Source organism: Zootoca vivipara, chromosome 11 (genome assembly GCF_963506605.1).
Source record: "Zootoca vivipara chromosome 11, rZooViv1.1, whole genome shotgun sequence".
NCBI classification, from domain to species: domain Eukaryota; kingdom Metazoa; phylum Chordata; class Lepidosauria; order Squamata; family Lacertidae; genus Zootoca; species Zootoca vivipara.
This window is the reverse complement of record NC_083286.1, coordinates 35,940,866-35,960,442: the sequence shown is the minus strand read 5'-3', so window position 1 is coordinate 35,960,442 and position 19,577 is coordinate 35,940,866. Positions and strand designations below refer to the sequence as shown.

Below are 19,577 nucleotides of genomic sequence, written 5' to 3'. Positions count from 1 at the left end.
TGTAATGAATAACTCATTGGAACCATTCTGACATACCGGTAGTTTTGTATCGGCTGCACGACTTTCAGCCTGAATCCAGCGTTTCATTGAAAACAACCATACAGTTGAGGGATCATTTTTCTTTGCTTGTCTTTTGGAAGGGCTATAATACTTTTTGGATTGTCACCTTTGAGGATTGTTATTACCTGTATATCGTCTGACATGCATGGTGCCAGATGGGGGCAAGACAGAGAGGTAGCTCACCCCACTGCAAATGGCCGACCCTAAATGATGACTCTAAAGGAAAACCAATTTTCACACATTATAACTGAATCAAAAATCAGAACCTAAAGTACGACTGCAATCCTAGGCATGTCTACTTGAAAGTTAACTCCATCAAAATCAAGAAGGCTTACTGTACTTTAGAGTATTAATGTGAACACTTGACCACCAGGAAGTTCATGGCTCTTTTCCAGGGAGGAAGTGGAAGCAGCAGTAGCCATCTCCAGCACAGTGTAGCATAATTTCTCACTCAACTGTGGTGGTGAATCTGTAGCCTCTCTTGGTCAAAATCTTCATGAGGTAGTCAGTCAAGTCATGACCAGCGAAATCCAGGCAGAAGATGATGTGGAGCAGAGTGTAACTTTCATAGATGGGCACAGGGTGGGGGACACCATCACCACAGTCCATCACAATACCAGTGGTATGGCCAGAGGCGTACAGCAACAACACAGCCTGGATGGCAGTGCACATGGCTGTGGTGTTGAAAGTCTCAAACATGAACTATGCCATCTTTTCTCTGTTGGCTTGGGGTTCAGGGAAGCCTCTGTCAGCAGCAGGATATATTTTTCTGGGGCAACTCCCAGCTTATCATAGAAGGTGTGGTGCTAGCTCTTTTCCTTGTCACCCTAGTTGGTGACAATACCATAGGGCCAGAATAACTCTTTTAAAATTTCTATTAAAATTATTTTTCAATGATACAGTGGAACCTCGGTTGTTAAACACAATCCGTTCTGGAAGACCGTTCAACTTCCGAAACGTTCGACAACCGAAGTGCAATTGCCAGCCGGCAAATTCCTTTTAAAAAATGGAGAAATGCGCCTTGGAAGCCGTTCGACTTCCGAGGCACATTCAAAAACGGAAACATTCACTTCTGGGGTGTCGGTGTTCGGGTTCCGAATTGTTCGGCTTCCGAAGTGTTCGACAACTGAGGTTACACTGTATACATATTGTATATAGGCACAAAATAGAAATTGAATATAACAAGAAAGACAAAAACAAACAAATCAGAAACCAGGTAAGTAAGCATATTTATTATTACAGGTATGTTTATGTATAGTCACTGTTGCCCTTTTCTTTCATTTTCTGTGTGGTTCTTGCAGGGCCCTTACATAATATATTATCAGGGTAATGCCACTATTTTAATTGGCTGGAAGAGATTGAGATATTGAAGGACAAAGTTCAGAGCAGAAATATAATCATGATATCCAAATTTGTGCTGATGTATTGCCATATGTAATGAAGGGCCACCAAACAGCATTAAATGCATCTGGTTTCCTTTTCCCTTTCATGACTGCTACCCTCACCACCAAGGCATCTGTTTTTCTGGCCCATACCAGCCACCATACCCTGATGCCTGGGGCAACCAACAAAAGAGGGGAAAACACAGCATGAGGGACATCATTCCTGGCAAAACCAGCTTCCCACATTCTGGAGCCTTTGTCACTAAAAAGTGCAGAGATATCTGTGGTGATATTTTTAGAAGTTTCAAGGTTGTTTGGGCATAAATTTGTTCATTTGTTTTAAGAATTGAAAGCCTTGGGGTGGGAGGGGGAAGCAAGGTGGCTTAGGGATCTACCCAGTGTGCACAAATCCACATACCAGAGAGTTCTTAATGGCTGCCTATTAATGTGAAATATACTGTTGTTTCTCTTTCAGAAATTGAACATATGGGACAAAGCTCACCACCTCAGAAATTAAAATTTTCATTTCCTGTGTCACTGCACTTTTTTCTGGTGCCATCACTGCATTGGTTTGTTTTTTTATCTTGCTCTAAAATTTATTTTGAATGCATGTTTGAAAAACAACACATACATTTTAACCATAAATAACACTGTGTTCTCAAAAGCAAATTGAAGTAGGATGAAAAACAAATGCTTACATGGTTGTCATCGAACAAATGCAAGCTCAGAATAATATTTTCAAATATATCCACCCATAGGAAACTTTCCAAAGGCCATCTTACAGATCCCCAGCATTTTGACTGACCTGGTCTTAAACCTTGCAATTCTGCAGTATAGAAACTAAACAAATGGGAAGGCCTGCCTTGCTCTTTGATGAACATTGACACAGAGACTACATTCGTAAATACACTTACTTGTGAATGTCGTATTGATTTCTACATTGATTTAGCATTTATTTTCATGGGACTTTTAAGTAGGTGAGTTTAGGATGATGGCCAGAATCCTCTTCCAAACTGGTTCAAGTAATTCCCAAGACTGCAAAGCCTTGTTACCACAGCAATTGCATACATAGAAAGAGGACTGATGTTCTTTGGATGCACACTTTTCTTCCTGATATGTGTGAGTGCCCAGGAGCATAATTTGTTTTGCAGACCAGTTAGCTTAATGGCTGTTCCTGGTAAATTAGTGGAAAGCATTATTAAAGTTATATTATCCAGGATGCAGAAGGACAAGTCTTGCTGAAGAATAATCAGTGAGTCTTCTGCAAAGGAAAGTCCTGTCTCACTAAATTTGTAGAGTTTATCTGAGAGTGTTAACATGCACATGGATAAAGGTGATGTTTAGCTGAACTTTCAAAAAGCTTTTGACAAAGGTCCTCACTAAAGGCTCTTGAGCAAACTTAGCAGTCATGGGATTGAGGGTTTTGTGGGCCCAGTACACTGTACATGGATTGGGTGTTCTGTCCCACATGCTAAAAAGGGGGGCACAAATTTGCATGAAATTTGAATGTTTTGTGCCACATCTGCATCTTCTTTTGTGAGTGGAGTGGATGACCCAATGGTAAATCGGGAGTTGGTGGTTAACAGTAATGTGGCCATGAGTGCCGAGGAAACCAAATTATTCAGCTGCAAGAGGAAAGAGGTTGCTTGGAGGTATCCTAGCCTTAAGTTCTCCAGGTCATAGTCTGAGAGCACATAGCAAAGTCACCTTCTTTAAACCATGCGGGTATTATCTGTGCCTGGATGGAAGGCCACCTAGGAACCTCATCTGTGCCACCTTCAGTTTTATAATAGAAGAAAATTGGGTCGCAAATGCATGTACTCAATAATAAACGAGCCAATTTTGGGCTTTGGAAACATTAAAATGTGTGTGCATCCATAATTTTAATACATATTGGATACTTTCAGTGTACATTCACAAAAATTCCAGTCTCATTGGCGGAAACAATTCTGTGTATACTTCTGGAGATTTTATGGGTCCAGCCAAAGTTGGGCACTTTTACTTAAGTGCGTAAATCTCTCCCTCTGAAGCCCCATTTACTTCAACGGGAGAGACTTAAGCACTTAAAAGTGTGTAACCGTCTGGACTGTGCTCTCTATTTGTTGCTGATCTTGTTTGCAACAGCTCCTGAAAATGAATTGGCTTCTCTTTGAAATATCCTTTCCCCCAATAAAATGTTTGTGAAAGCATGAAAATATCCTTGGGAAGTAGGCAAACTGGGATAATCTCCCATTTTATACTGCTGCACATGCTTCTGAAATGCTTGGCTGTCTGTAATCCATGAATTACTATAGCTCTAATCCCCTTAACTGTGAAGAATCAGCTGTTTTTTCAATCATTATTGATCTCATTGTCTGATCTGACTTGAATAGGCTCACACATACATCTAGACCCAGGACCTGCTTGTTTAAAAGCCTTACAATGGTCATTGCAACAATAGCCATACTCTAAGTCAGTAGTCAGCAACCTTTTCAGACACAGGACCCACTTTTAACTCCAACTTACATTTGGGGACCTGTTTCTTAATCGTTTACCATATATTTGAATAGTGGTAGTACATCCATGAGTGATATTTTTGCTTCCCTTGACTGCACTGCCCCAAGTTAGGAGATCAGATCAGATGTATTTATTTCAATCTTTGGGGTTTTCATTCAGATACGACTCAATACCACACCTGCTTAACTTCAGCACTAGAACAGCCTAAACCTTCTTCAGATCATTCCCTGTTTCATTATATATCCGAGCTGATCTACAGGGTCTGAAAATGCTCATTGTACAACCTTCCCAGGACTGTAGCACTTTATTATTATTTTTTCATTTGGGAAAATTCTAAACAAAGGCAACTTGCAAAACACATTCTAGCATGTCAGAGAGAAGGCTAGGCTAGGAGCCTTATCTCTAAGGCAGGCATCCCCAAACTGTGGCCCTCCAGATGTTTTGGCCTACAACTCCCATGATCCCTAGCTAACAGGACCAGTGGTCGGGGAAGATGGGAATTGGAGTCCAAAACATCTGGAGGGCCGAAGTTTGGGGATGCCTGCTCTAAGGTGTCCATGGTGGGGACCCAGGGCTAACATTGTCAGCACCTGTCAAAGCCCACAGCCTTGCAGGTGGCCCACTTCTAATCCTCTGAGGTTCCTGGCCCTGCTTCTCCACCTCCTTTCTGTTGCTGCCTGTTCACCTGCCCTCTTCCCAGTCTGAAAGCTGTGTCAGGAGTGGAAAGATACAGCCATCTTCTACTTACCTTATGCGTGTGGTGCAGCAAGGCTGCCCAATCAACTTTAACGGCACAATCTGAATTTGCTGGTATGAGATTGAATCCCACCTGAAAAGAGTGTCAGTCTGGAAGCATCCAGAGGTAGCCCACAGGTGGGTTCTCTCTCCTCCCTTTGCCCAAACCTATGTGATCCACTCGGCACTGGAATGCAAGGGGGTATTTGTGTGCTTAAGTTGCCTTCTGAAATCAATTAGATTTAAAAGTGTTTCTCTGTGGCTGGATGACCCTGTTAGGCTGGAACCTATCTCTTCCCTGTTGAGGGAGACAGAAACATACTCTTCGATAAGGGATAAGCTCGTGCAGCAAGCTTGATAATTCTGCTCTGGGAGTGACATTAGCAACACTCATTCTCATCTCCATCAGATAATGAACAACTGGCTAACAACTAGTAGTGCTGACATGGAAAAAAGATATTTTTGATTCACAAAATGGAAATGATTTTAGATTAATTATCCCCCCTTCCCTTAAGATTGTTTTGTGAAAGAACGTATGAACAGTCAAAATAAAGACCTTTCCACTGCTGCTAGCTTAAGATGTTTAGATGCAGAGCTTTTAGCTTTGTATTGTGAATTGTACTGTTTTAGAAGTTTTGTCTGCTGCGCAGAGCCAGGCTGCAAACCCATCAATCAGTGAACAGTTATCAGTTCCAGATGACTGCCTACTTAAAATAAGTGAAGCCTGTAACAATAATCTCAGTCACTACTATACATGCAGAGCTGGTCTATCTAGTCTGGAATCACTATCTAGTCTGGATAGAGTCAGAGAGTGATGGTGTCCAAATTTCTCCTGTGGTGGCTTGTGGCTACGTATGAATATCTGAAGCAGGAGTTATTTTAAAACTCATATCTATTAGTGTGAACCACCCTGAGAAAATATTTTCTATTGTTTTTCCAGGTGATGTGATAGAGCAGTATGAAAATAGACTAGAAATTGTAAGTGACATTCTGGCTCTAGAAAAGGAAATGGTAAATCTTTTCATTCCTGCCACTGGCTTAAGTAGAGCCACTGCACATACTTCAAAACTTTGAATGTATATTAACAATGAAAATATATTTTGTAAAATAGGCCTAATGACAAGCGTATTATTAATGTACAAAAAATGAAGCATTGCAGCTTTCAGCAGGGTAAGTAGTGAAATTAATCACCAGTGTATGTTGGCACAACTCTGATGAAATAGATGGAATTGCACCAACGTTCTAGCGATGGAACTGGGCAGAAGAGTTTCATTCTATTTACTAAATTTCTTTAAACCTGTATTGCACAATCCCTTTTTCTTTCTTTTACAAATCTTATAGTAGGTGATCCTAAATATTAAGACATCCCTAGCCCTCATAATGAAGCTGTTGATGTATCATACAAAGGAATTAAATCCTATGAACATCTGAAGTATCAACAAGGTATTATGATAATACTAAATTAAAAGTCAGGCCCAACTGTCTGCCAAACTTATTGAACAGCAAACCTCTGTGCTACAAGGCGCAAGGTTTCTGATATGCTATAGGAGTCTGTTGTTGGAAAAAATAATTATTGAAAACCCCCACTGTGTGGATTACCCTAAAGCAGGGATCAGCAAGGTTTATCTTGTCTGGGCCGGATCGGTCCCGCGGAGATCCCTCTGTGGGCCGGATTGCGTGTGAGCGTGCTTGCCCACGATTTTCAGCATCTGCGTAGACGTGATTTTCAGTATCAGTATCTGCATCTGCGCAGACACAATTTTCGGCACCGCAGAAGTGAGTCCGCGCGCTGCACTGCACCGGTTTAGCACAATGTGTGAGCAGGCAGCTCAGTTGGGGGGCAGCTCGTGGGCCGTTCAAACGACTTCTGCGGGCCGCTTCTGGCCTATGGGCCTTAGTTTGCTGACCCCTGCCCTAAAGAAACTGATTTGTGTTTCTGACTAAATGATGTGCCGTGCTGAAGCCCCTCCTATGCACTTCTCTGCACAATCTGAGCTCCTAGTTTAGGTTCTTCTGAAAACCAAATTACAGAGGGGTTTCAATTCTATAAACACCTATGTGAAAGTGGGTCCCATTGCAGTTAATGGGAATTCTTACTAGACATATACAGGAGGGCATAACCAACAACTAAGCTCTATTCAGCACTGGGTAGTGGAGAGGATCTAAAAGAAAATCCACAAATGTTGGTTAGGAAGACTACTTTGTTTATCTTAACACATGGCAGAAATATCTATAGCTTGAGTAGAAAGTTTTAGTGTTTTTCAAATATACATTTCTTCCTAATGTCAGAGGCCCTAGCTGGGCTTCCTCCTGAAAGTAAGTTTTGGTGCCTTTCACATTTTTTTCATTATTCCTAATGTGGCAAATGGATTTCTTCTGTCAAACTGATATGGCTTTCTTGTGCTAATATTTGTGCATATGCATTTATAACCTAAGAAAAGTTCTGCTAGATTGGACCCAAAGTCTATTCTGCTTCCCACATTAGCTGGTCAAGTCCCTCCCGAAAACCACCAAAGGGCAGTAAGGCAATATTGGCCTGGTGTGTCCCCCTCCCAGGAGTTGCACATGAAAATGAGGTCCTTAATTTGCTCCAGAGGGCAAGAAGGTTGTGACCAGAAATGACCAATAGCTGAAATCAGTTTGAAAAAAGTATTTTAAATGCAGTAGCACAAAAGCAGTGAATGTACTTCAGTTATGAAAGGTGCAACTATAATGCACAAAGAATGTGAAATGAACATTGGAGAAGGAAAAGTATAAGGAACACTACATGCAGGCAAATATAAAATATACTGATTACATGACAAAGCAGAATATGAATATGCAATATTAAGGCATGAGATGGAATAGCTGTTAGCTGTTCTATGCAAAGATCATATTGCTTAACATTGAGATTAACTACAATTTAGCTTTTAACTTAACTCTAAAAAATTGTGAAATATCAGATAAATGACTATTACAAACAATTATTATGGTATGTAAAACTAGCAACAATCTTAACTGTTATTTGAGTCTACTTTGATTTACCACCTAGAATTTCAACCAGCAATGTGGGGATTACACGAGGAAATTGTGCAGGCATGTGTGGGAATGACTGAGATCTGGTGCTGGCAAGCCACACCGATCTGCGAGAGTGTGGGCATTAGCGCGGCAAGCCGGCTAATGTCAGAATAGGAAACACGTGAAGAAGGACAGGTCAGAGGCTCAGGTCAGCAGGGCAACAGGTCACAACAGAGCTAGAAGGATCTAGGATGATCTGGATGGAACTGGATGAATCAGGACAAACCAGATGGGTCAAGCCAAGGAGGGTAACACAATGGGAACTAGGAGGGGGTGTTTACAGAGTGACATGTGCTTGGAGCATGGACAGAGGGCATGGCAAAACAACACGTGGGCTATGGAGGATGTCTTAGGGAGTGACCGGGTGTGACGTTACAGGAAACATTACCTTGTATGGGACTGTACTGCTGTAATTGGCTAGAAGTTACACTGTCGTTGTAATGATTAACTATCATCCTGAGCTTTCAATAAAAGGAAGCGCTCGAGCTCTGCTCTTGGTCGCCTTCCCATTGAGTTCAACCTGCCTCGAGTCGTGTGTCTTTGCCCCAGACAACACAGCAATTTATTCTAAAGGTTAAGAAAGAGGAACAAAAAGATTATAGCTACCTATCCAAGTAGAGGACCAGAGGAAGAGCTCAGGGGAGAGTTGGGAGATGAATCCAGGATGCAGTGTACTGTATAGAATCCAGATGAAGAGATACAAAGGCTGAAAAATAACATAATAGAGTTTGGCTTCATAAGGAAACAAGAAAAAACTATATACACCTAGCATGTAAAACTGAATGCACAAGTTAAATACATGCAAGTCGACGGCTTACTGTATGTGTGTATATTACATATTATGTATGTGTATGGGGTGTGGCTGTAGCTGCCATCGTGATGAGTTCCTGCACTTCAAATATCTACCACTCCAGCATTTTGTTTTCAGAGGTATACTGCCTCTGCACTTAGAGCCACCATGTAGCTGGCATTGCTAATAGTTGTGGACAGCCTTATTCTCCATGCACCTGTATAGCTTTTTAAAAAGCCATCTAATTTAGCGGCCCTCACTACACCTTGTAGGGATAGTTGGTTACAGTGTGATGCTGATAATTCCAAGGTTGCAGGTTTGATTCCCATATGGGACAGCTGCATATTCTTGCATTGCAGGGGGTGGACTAGATGATCCTCGGGGTCCCTTCCAACTCTACAATTCTGTGAATGTACAAGGTTATTTTCCCCTCACTCACAGCTCTCTGGGTCATGGCTTTTAACAGCAAAGAGGAATGTGCATGGAGAATATGCCACAGGGGGGAAACATCTCTGTGCTTCATTTTGTTTTATTGTAATCTATAGTATATTTACTCTGTTGCTGACTAGCCAGTTCCCTTAAATGCACCTTTTCCCTCTTCTTAGCTGTTTGAGAAACCTATAAATACTTAAGTAACAGCATTACTGTAAAACTAGCTGTAGTAGGGCCCCATTATTGCTCCACTTCCATTAAATGTTTACTTTAGTCCTTTTAGAAGTCTTTGATGGCTAAAGGTCAGCCTTCTAGCCTTAGAAAAGCATTTTGAAGTGCCATGTATACTTCTCATTCTTATTCATGCACTCTTCCACTAAAACTTTAGCCCTTTAGTCATCCTGATGAGGAGAAAAAGGGAACAGGATGAAAGAGAAAAGAAAAATGTTCACAGACTGTCAAAAGTCAAAGTAAAAAACAAGAGCCACCTTTTAAAAACTCTGCATCCTTGAGGTCATCCTAATTCTGCATACACATTTTTTTTAAAAAAACAATTTCTTTGCAGTTGGAAGCAACACTTACACACTTGAACACCCTGCATTTGTGAGTTTTTTAGGGTGCTCTCCCAAGCTTCAATTCCTGTCCACTCAGGGATATGTTTCGATCACATATGTAATCACTCTTAATTTGGACTGCTGTAAGTATTTTAATGTCATAAAACAAGAGGAACAATCAGCCAAGCCTAGTTTGTAATGCTGGTACAGGAAGTCCTAACACTGGATTTACAGCAACCCTTCATCCTGAGGAGGTAGAGCTGTGCATTCTTGAACATATTGCACGGCTGGAGAACTGCATTGCAAAATTTGGATGCGTGCAAATTTCAAAGGATAATTGTGTATCGTTTTGCATATTGTTCCAGAAAATGTGGATTTGCTCAGTTTTCCTTTAAATGCAAGTGGAAAATTGAATTTCTTCCCCATCTCTAGTGGATGCTTGGGAATCTGAGGGTTGGGGGACAGGCCAAGAGGGCTTTTAGAAAACAAAACCTTAATAGCCAAGAGGGCTTTTAGAAAACAAAACCTTAAAAGCCTGTCAGGATGGGTGGAGCTATATGAAGGAGGGGAGAGGAGGTCTGTTTCATACACCGATTCAAAATAAACTGCCATCTCTTTTGCTGCAGATTTCTAGTGAGGTATCCAACAAAATTCTACTCAGAGTTAGACCCATTGACATTAATAGCCCTAAGTTACCATGCCTATGGTAAGGGTCAGGGGTCCCTTTACCTTTATCTTTACCATGCCTATTAATTTCAGTGGGTCTGCTTAAGTAGACACAGACTCTATTATTTCTTATCAATTTTATTAATTTATTCATTGTTTTCTGGGCATCACATGACATTAGAACAGCATTAACTTGAGTGGTTCATACAGAAACTGGACTGCATCCCCTGTATGTACGAAATTGGCAACATGTTCGTGTCTTCTAAGCACTGGCAGAAGTTGTTTCTTTGCTAGAAAATATCAGCCTGGGTAGACAGTCTTTTGCACAGATTTCATGTAGCCAAAAAGGGAGGAATCATTTTGCCAGTATTTAAACTTTGCATTCAAGCATGTGATCAGTCAAACCCACACAGATGGCTACTGATACCCTTATGCTTTCAAGACGGCTTTGTTCAATACCACACCAATCAGGTTATCTGCAGAGAAAATTAGAATAAAAATGAAGATAATGCTTGCTTTATTATTTAATGGCCAAGGGTCAAGTTGTCAAAGGCAAACATGGCATTTAGGTAGTTAATTATTTTAAAATAGCCACAAGAAAAAAATACAAGTGCAATTCATTAAGTGCCGTTTGCTGTGCATCCTCCATTCATTTGAGTGTGAAGTACTTGTTTGTGTTCCAGTTTGTATTGGGAAGAATGGAGGTTATGAACCAATCATGTTTGAGGGTTTGCATCCTCTGTCTTAAAAAAAGGACTGAAAGATGAGAAAATATTTTAAGTTGATTAACCACCTCACATTCATTTATTAGCTGGTGCCTGTTAAATATATATTCAAGAGAGGTAACAGCTTTGCTTATGAAATAGCTTACATGTATACATACAAAATGTGTGCAGTTGTTAATATCATATTATTATAAGGAAATGTTCTTTAATATTTTATTTGTTGTCAACTTCAGAATGTAGAATATGGAATATTCTCTATTACAGTAACACACCGGAGCCAAAATAACTTAAAAATGAACATGTTAAAAGCCCATCTGCATGCTACTGTGAATTGAATGGTCAACCTTCAAAAGATATATTGATGTTGCTTCCTGTTTCCCATTGAGCACTGTCAGTGGCTTCTATATCTGCAAGATAAGATTATGTGATTCTTGTCAAGTCCTGAAGAATCATGACCTGAAATGTTATATTGCACTGACTTATATAGTACTGGGTACTAAAATGGTAAATCCAAAACTGAGTTACTATGGTAGATCTTAATATGATGTAAAGAGACAATGTAATTTGACTTGATCTACACAGGATATTCATTAAAGGATGTTATGCTCAGCAGCAGCATGTGATTTAAGAAGAGATAAATAGATGAACATAAGAAGAATCCTTCTGGTTCAGTCCAAAGGCCTGTGTAGTTCAGCATTCTGTTTTTATAGTGGCCAACCAGATGCTTTTGGGAAACCCACAGGCAGGAAATGTGTGTAATAGCGCTTTCGTTTGTAATAGTTGCGCCTATTCCTCCTAGATTCTTATTTGTTTTGAAACACATCCTTATTTCATTTTCTATATATATATCTGAGTAAGTTAGCAGGTGTTCTTTTTTAAAAAAACAAAACAAAACAAAACAGTGTACCTGGTATTGTATATGTAAACGAGAAAAGCTTAAATTAGCTTTAGCTATTTTGCAATAATCAAAGGCAAAAGGATGTATGCCACATGGCTATGCTCTCTTATGCAATGAGATTGAACTTTAATGGGCACAGTCCTTGGTTTCTTTTATATTAAGATTTACCATTGTTATAGACTGGGAGTCACTGGAGAGCAAAAAAATATAGTGTATACAAACCCTTTTATTTTGTCAAGTCTGAAAGTGTCTATCCATATCACCACTGACTTCATTCATCTTTAATGGCAGATTTAGCATTGCAAATAAGACCTCTCTATGGATGAAATATGGTATGGTGAGATTTATAGATATAATCAAAGGCAGCTATTGTGTGAGCCAATATGACATCAAGCATGGAATGAATCATGACAATCCTCAGTCTTTGCACTTAAAACATTTTGTAAACAGTGGAACCGGAACCCTAAGGGGTGCGCTGGCTGAATTTGAGAAATGGTTTACAGAACCAAAAATAAAAAAGAACCATTATCAAAATATTATCACATCATTATTATACAATTTTCCATCAAGATGGGGAAATGTCTAGTAGGAGCTTACAGAATCAAAATATTTTTAAAAGGTTGGGTGAATGCTATAGGCTTTGTTGTTGTTGAAAAAAGCAGATTTTCCCATTGCAAATTTTCCTGGCAACAACGCCACACTAAAAAGGAAAATGCCAAACAAACACAAATCATGCTTTGCTACTTGCTTATACAATATAACTTTCCCCCTCTCCTACCCCTGTATGGCCCATGTGCCTTCCTCAAATCCACTCCAGAGGATTGGGGGAGCCCCTAATATAGGTTTTAGGGGGTGCACAGGGGGAGGAAAGGGGTAAGTTCTGTAAATCATTGTTTTGCTGGGTCATGTTAACTGGAAACTGCCAGGTGTCTTTATTTCTTTAGGGTCTGCATATGTGATTGCTTTTTCCTGAATAATTTTAAATCATTTTAATGGATGGTGATGCACTGAGTTCTGTTCCCCATACATCCCCAGTGTACTTGTTTAATGCTAAAGTTTGCAGTTCTACTAATGCACTGCCATGGTCCAACCAAGATAAGGAAAACACACATCTGATAGTTAACTCTTTATTGGCAAGAGACACACTTATAGCAGCTTCCACAGTGCTCTGGACGCACACGCTTCTAGCCTTTAGGCCATGAGTAGGCAAACTAAGGCCCGTGGGCCAGATCAGGCCCAATTGCCTTCTGTATCTGGCCTGCGGATGGTCCGGGAATCACCACATGGATCGCCAGTGCACGCTTTCTTTCCCTCTTCCTCACAAGGCGACGCCTCCTCCTCCCTCCCTCCTCCTGGCTTCTCCCCGCCCTGCCTAGAGGAGGAAGGGGGCTGGGCTTTGTTGGTGCCAGCAGTAGCAGCTCTTGAGCGACCACCATTTTATACAGCCCCTCTCTGGAGCCCTTTCAAGCGCCGCTCATCGTCCCCCCACCGCCACCAGCCCCTGCCACTCGCAAGACACAGGTAAGCAGCCACCGGGGCTCGTGGTACTCTTGCATCATTCCCCCCCCAAAAAAACATTGTCCAACCCCCCACAAGGTCTGAGGGACAGTGGACCGGCCCCCTGCTGAAAAAAATTCCTGACGCCTGCTTTAGGCAAGCTGTTCGCAGATCTGGGCCTTATGGAGCAGTTGCAGCAACAGTGGGGTGCTTCCCCTCCTCTGATGGGTTGTGCGCCCGCAACTTGAGACTTCTTCTGCAGGAAGTTGTCACTGCTTTTCCCTCTTCAAGCCCCCCCTCCCAGTTCTACGAGATGGGTTGAGGGGAGAGAGAATCTACTGACCTGTTGCTTGCCTGAACCGTAGCTTATTCCTCCACCACATCTGTCTCAGACTGCTCTGACTCTCCCTCTTCCCCTAGCTCCTGCTTGCGGTTGGCGTGACACCCCATAAATCACTGGTCCCCTCTCCTTGGTCACTTCCCTGGTCCCTTGTTCTCACATCACACTCCGGAGCCCTGCCAATCCTTGACACACTCTTGTATAGGCTAATTACATTGTGAAGTGGAATCCTAAAACTCCTTACTAAGAAGCAACTCTACAATTGTGTGGCTTCCTTATACATATCTTTCCACTCATTAAGCAGCTTAGCTGAAATGTTTGGCTTCAACAGGTCAGTACAGTGGTACCTTGGTTCTCGAACTTAATCCATTCCGGGAGTCCATTCAACTCCCAGAACCGTTAAAAAACCAAGGCGTGGTTTTCGATTGGCTGCAGGAGCTTCCTGCACTCAAGCGGAAGCCACAGAAGCTGCATCAGATGTTTGGCTTCCAAAAACATTCCCAAACCGGAACACTTGCTTACAGGTTTGCGGCGTTTGGGAGCTGATTTGTTCGACGATTAAGCTGTTCAGGAACCAAGGTACCACTGTATGTTGATTCTAAGAGTTGTTGTGCCAGCAAATGAGTGTATAAATTGAAGGATACGAATAAATTCTGATCCGTGCCACTTCTAGGACAGGAGATTGGATGGAATCCATGGAGGGATCAGGATAGTTAAACACACTTCATAAGGTGTTTAGAGAAAATATACAGTAAATGTATCTGCTGGCAGGTTAGTGAAGCTGGGTGGCCAGCAAGAACCCCTCTCTTCCACCTGCACTTTGGCTTTATAACCATGGATTTGTTGGTTCCATGTTTACTCTCTTGAACAAATATGGGGATCTATTTAACCTGTTGAAGGCCACAATTCTTATGGAGTAAAGTGGTGGAGGCAATGTAAGAAATCTTTTGTCAGCTAAAGGGGGAAAAGATTGAGCAGCTTCTGATGAGGCATCCTGAGGTCAGAATGAGGAGCCATTTTAGCAAAGCAATTTTTGTCCTAAAACAATGTTGTAGGACACAGCTGCCCTATAGAGCAGCGCTCACCCCAAGGTCTGACCTCAGGGCCTTCCTTCTCCTATTCATGTAGTCTGATTTAACACATTCATAGAATAGGCTGTCTCCTTTATTATGCAGTAATTTGGGTGGGATTTATGAAGGCTTAAAAAAAATTCAACCATATTGCCATCTCACTTTACCCAATTATCATGCAGATTTTTATTCTAATGTCACTCTAATGGTGTTTCAGGGGTCAGAGTGCCACTTTTAGCTCTGCCACATCTTTAAAACTTTTGTACTTTGTAAAGGATTTAAAACACTATGTAAAACATCTGCTATAAGAACAAAAGGCATAATCTTAAAACAAAAAAGGTGCAACTTCTCTAGAAACATACATTTCTGCATTTTGGAGCAAACACTTCTGAGATTAATTCCAGTGTATTTTACAGTCTTAATCCTTGTTAGGTTCCTCTTGGTTGACCCTGAATAAAATCTAACTAGGGGTGACCAAAAAATATGTCCATCAACTTTGCTCATGCATTGCAACATAAAAACTGACTGGAGTCATTGACTACAGGTGAGAATGAGCAAAACTACCCAAGAAAGATATGCTGGTTTGTGGATGCTCATTCACTCCACTTTTGTCTGTCACCTTGATTTTCAGATTGGGCATTCATGGAGAAAAGGGATGTGAACTGAAAAAATTGTGTGTGTCTTTTATAAGACAGCATCATGTTATGTTTCTCCCTTTACAGAAATTTATGTTACACGGTATTAGACCATGGGCTAAGCTTAATGTAACATGATACATTAAAAACTGCACATCATGATTGCAATGTGTGTCAGAACAATGAATTGTTATATCAGATCTCCCTTCATCTGTGAGTAGGGCCCCTTTGTAAATCATCCACAAAGGGATGCATTTGCTCCTTAATGGGTGTGCATAAATCCCATTCTCTCGTGCTACCCTGCACCCTCTTCTAAGGGTTTGTCTCAACTGGAAACGTGCTAGGAAACAATAATGTTGATCCTTTAAACCCACACTCATTGAAAGGGCAAAAATATCACCAGTCTTTTAACACAGGCATAACTTAATATACAGTACATACCCTATGCAGCCTGATACTACAGATAAAAACTTAGATTGAAGTCAATTTAGATGTTCTTTTACAGCAGGCATCCCCAAACTTTGGCCCTCCAGATGTTTTGGACTACAATCCCAATCATCCCTGACCACTGGTCCTGTTAGCTAGGGATCATGGGAGTTGTAGGCCAAAACATCTGGAGGACCGCAGTTTGGGGATGCCTGTTTTACAGTATCTGTCCTCCTAACTATGGGGAAGATGCCTATTTGTGATCCACTCCTTTGTGACTGAATTCAGGCTTGTATGACCCAGCTTGTGGGCAGGAGTCAAGTGCAATGGTCTATTCCTTGGAAGTGGCGTGCATGCACACCCACCCACCCACACCCACACCCACCCCAGGAGCTTTGTCAATTCCATAAAAAAGACTCACACGATTGGCTCCATCCTTGTAGTTGTGTCATTTAAATGTTCTCCCACCTGTACATTAGCTGCTCATGTGAAAATGTCTAAAGGACACCTGAATTCCATGGAAATCAGCTATACACCAGACTTTGTGGTTTGCAGGCCAAAAATAGTTCCTGGTGTGTACCCAGAAGTTTCCCCCCCCTTTGAATAGCAGATACTCCCATCTCATTCCATATCATCTGATATACACTCCCTATTTGGGTTCCCTGCACCTTCAAACCCTCCTGAACTTCTGTTCATGAAACTGTTATCTGTGCATGCATAATGGCTGTCGCAAATGTACGGACCTCAGCTAAGCTGCGAAGTGAATGTAGCTTACCAGTACATGTTCAAATCTGGAAGAAGCTGGTTTGAGGGAAAATACATTAAAAGTCAGCATTTCTCAAGGAACTACAAGACAAATAAGGATTATGGCTAGCATCATGGTTTCAAACACCAGTGGTGGGAGTGTACTGGAGCCAGAATAAATGATGTATGTACAGCCTTCCTTTTGAGAAAATATGTATAGGGTTCCAGTGTAAATCACATAAGCTTTTAATAAAAGCTATACATAATTCATAATTTGTGCTTGTGGCATTGATATATGCCACAGGCATTTAAAGTATACCATGAATAAACATTAAAATAAAAATTTCTTCTGGACGTGATTTCTTCCCTTCCAAATTTTCCTTGCAATGTCTTGTTGGCAGTGGGAGCTGGAGAGGGGGTAAGCCTTTTAGCAAGCACTTTAAACAAAAAATGTGAGCCGTCCAACCTAGAACACATTTATACTGTAAAGTACTCATATTTCAGTTAATTAAGCTGAATTAAGTATTGGAGCTGAACTGGCTTCTGATCTGTATACTGTATACACTAGCTTCCCTTTGAATAGCTTCCCTACAATATTCCCAAAACACACTGGGGGAAACATTAATTAAAATGGTTAAGAATACGTTACAAACGAAGTGTTCAAAGGAGCACCCAACCGTTATGGAGGCTTGGGGAGGTATCTTAGGCACGAGAAGCCGGCGTAAAGTAAGCCAGGGTAAAGTTACACCCCATTAAGTGGCGGGGCTGCTGCTCTACCTAAAACTGGAAGAGGGAAAATAAGCCTTTAAAATAGTGTTCTATGCCCAAGTGCCAGGCTACAAGACAAAGCTGAATGGGCATAGGATCCAGGCTAAGTCCCCTTTCTTTGGTCCTGCCCCCTTACACCCGCTTGTTAAGACATACATTAGCCCTGACAGATTCAGTTCAGCCACCTGAGCAAGTTATGCTGGGATATTTTTGGCTGAGCCAGGGCTGGCAACATGAAGCTTGCTGAGCTCAGCTGAGCCAGAGATCCACTGTAAAGCTGCATCCTCAATGGCTTATCCCAGTGGATCTTGAAATACGATTGCCCCCTAAATGCCTACATAAACGTTCATCTGGAGGAAAGCTAAAATCTGGCTGCCCCATTGCCTGCAAACCTTAACTCCCAAATCATTGTGTTCCCTATGAATATTCTAATTACCAAAGCAAAAGTTGGAGAATATATATTTTGTTCTGTTTTGTTCTGCAAGTGACATAAGCTTAAAATAAATATTATACACAATTCCTAATTAATTTGTAAGTATCATTCATTAATATCTAAAGTATTTCATGACTATACACTTAAAAACAACAACCTGATACTAACAAAGGGGACAAGATCTGGGGGGGAGAGTGAAAAGAGGCCCTAGAAAGCAGGGGAGATAAAATATTGAACAAAGGGGCAGAAAGCAAGCAAGGTGCAGAGAAGCCAGTACTATCAGGCAATATGGTTGTAGTTAGTAGAGCATGAAGGGATAGAGAAATAGGAGAGAAGGGGTATTTGGGAAAGGAGGAGCCAAGGAGGAAGGGAGACTTGGGAAGAACTTTATCTGCTGCATGTGAACAAGAAGGGAAAGAAAAAGGAAAAAAACAAAGAAACAACAATAGCCACAAGGGATGTGTGACTTTATTTCACTTTCAATTTTCCCTTTGACGGATGACTTGTGCATAGCCCTGAAGGTCTGAACACATCATGTTGTTGTTGTTTTAAATTATCACAGATAAACCATAGCATATCTGACCTTACAATAACCCATCATAACTAATACATTTAAAGTGCATGGGAGGGCAGGAACCTGACACCTGCATCGTAACTTCTGTTATCCAGTACAAGTGGCCATAGGTTGTATTTAGAGGCAAGCTGTAAATTTATCACACTGTATTTTCAGTAAAGAGTAGTTCATAGTAGGCTTCCAGTGACCTTGTGTAATTGTATCTCTTCATCTCTATATTTAACACAGAACCACATGGGAGGTGAGCTGAGATTTCAGGAAAGTTCTTACTTTCACAACTTCTTCACATGCTTTCTTTGAGCCAGAATAGATTCCTTTTACAGCTCCCACCCTTGGTTAAAACTTGTTCCGATGCTTCACCAAAGGGATACGACTGACATTCTATGTTGGTCTTTCCTACTGCCAGGGAAGTCTTAAGTAGTTTGATCTTCTCTCTTTCATTGGCTTGGTTCACACATTACACCAAGCTGTGGTTTATTTAAGTTGTACAAGTTGTTTTTTCCAAAGTTTACCTTATTTTCCAGCTACTCATTACTTGTATGTTTGGTGAGCATTTGGAGTGGGGTGGTCAAACAAACTATGATAAAGGAAGGTTGCTGGCTTCAAACATAATGCAAAGCTATATTTAAAACAAACCAAGGTTCATAAGCCAACAACAATGACTGCAGATCATGGTTTGTTGGCAGTAAATGAATCATAGTTAAGCTGCTGGGCTGTGTTCACTTATTATGCTAGCTAAACCATGGTGATGGTTTAGTGTTATATGCTAATCAGTGTGAGTGCTTATTTGCTACCCCTGCTATACTAGATAGGCAGGGCTCATTTAATGTTCTTATGACTGTTTTCAGAATGCAGGTTTTAATTCAGTGGAAGATTTCTGGCAAGGTAGAGTAGTGCTAGACTATATTGTCATTTTGTCTTGTTGCCACTGAGAAAATAATATATTATGGAGTATGTTAGTGTAATGTTTCCATGATTACTGACCTAGATGTTTTTGTAAGGAAAGCTCTGAAAGGCAGAGAAAAGGTGAACATAATTTCAATATAGATGGAAAAGACTGGAAGGTACAACCTGTGATGCTGTGCAGGTTTCACAATCACGATGGTTCCAAATTGTTATAGTGTATAGGCAGGTAAGTAATATGTAGCAGTTTTATAGTGCTTCAGAGCAAGGGTGAGAAGAAGGTAGATTGGAGTCTACTGGTAGATCACTGGATAATTTACAGTAGATTGACAATGGCTTCTGACTTCCAATCATTTAAAAAAAGCAACAACCAAAATGCCTCCCCCCTTATT

General features: G+C 41.0%; 1 pseudogene; it reads right to left on the bottom strand.

Annotated features, from left to right (window-relative positions):
• Positions 1–401: 401 nt before the first annotated feature.
• Positions 402–5,067, bottom strand: LOC118076994 (uncharacterized; annotated as a pseudogene).
• Positions 5,068–19,577: the final 14,510 nt, after the last annotated feature.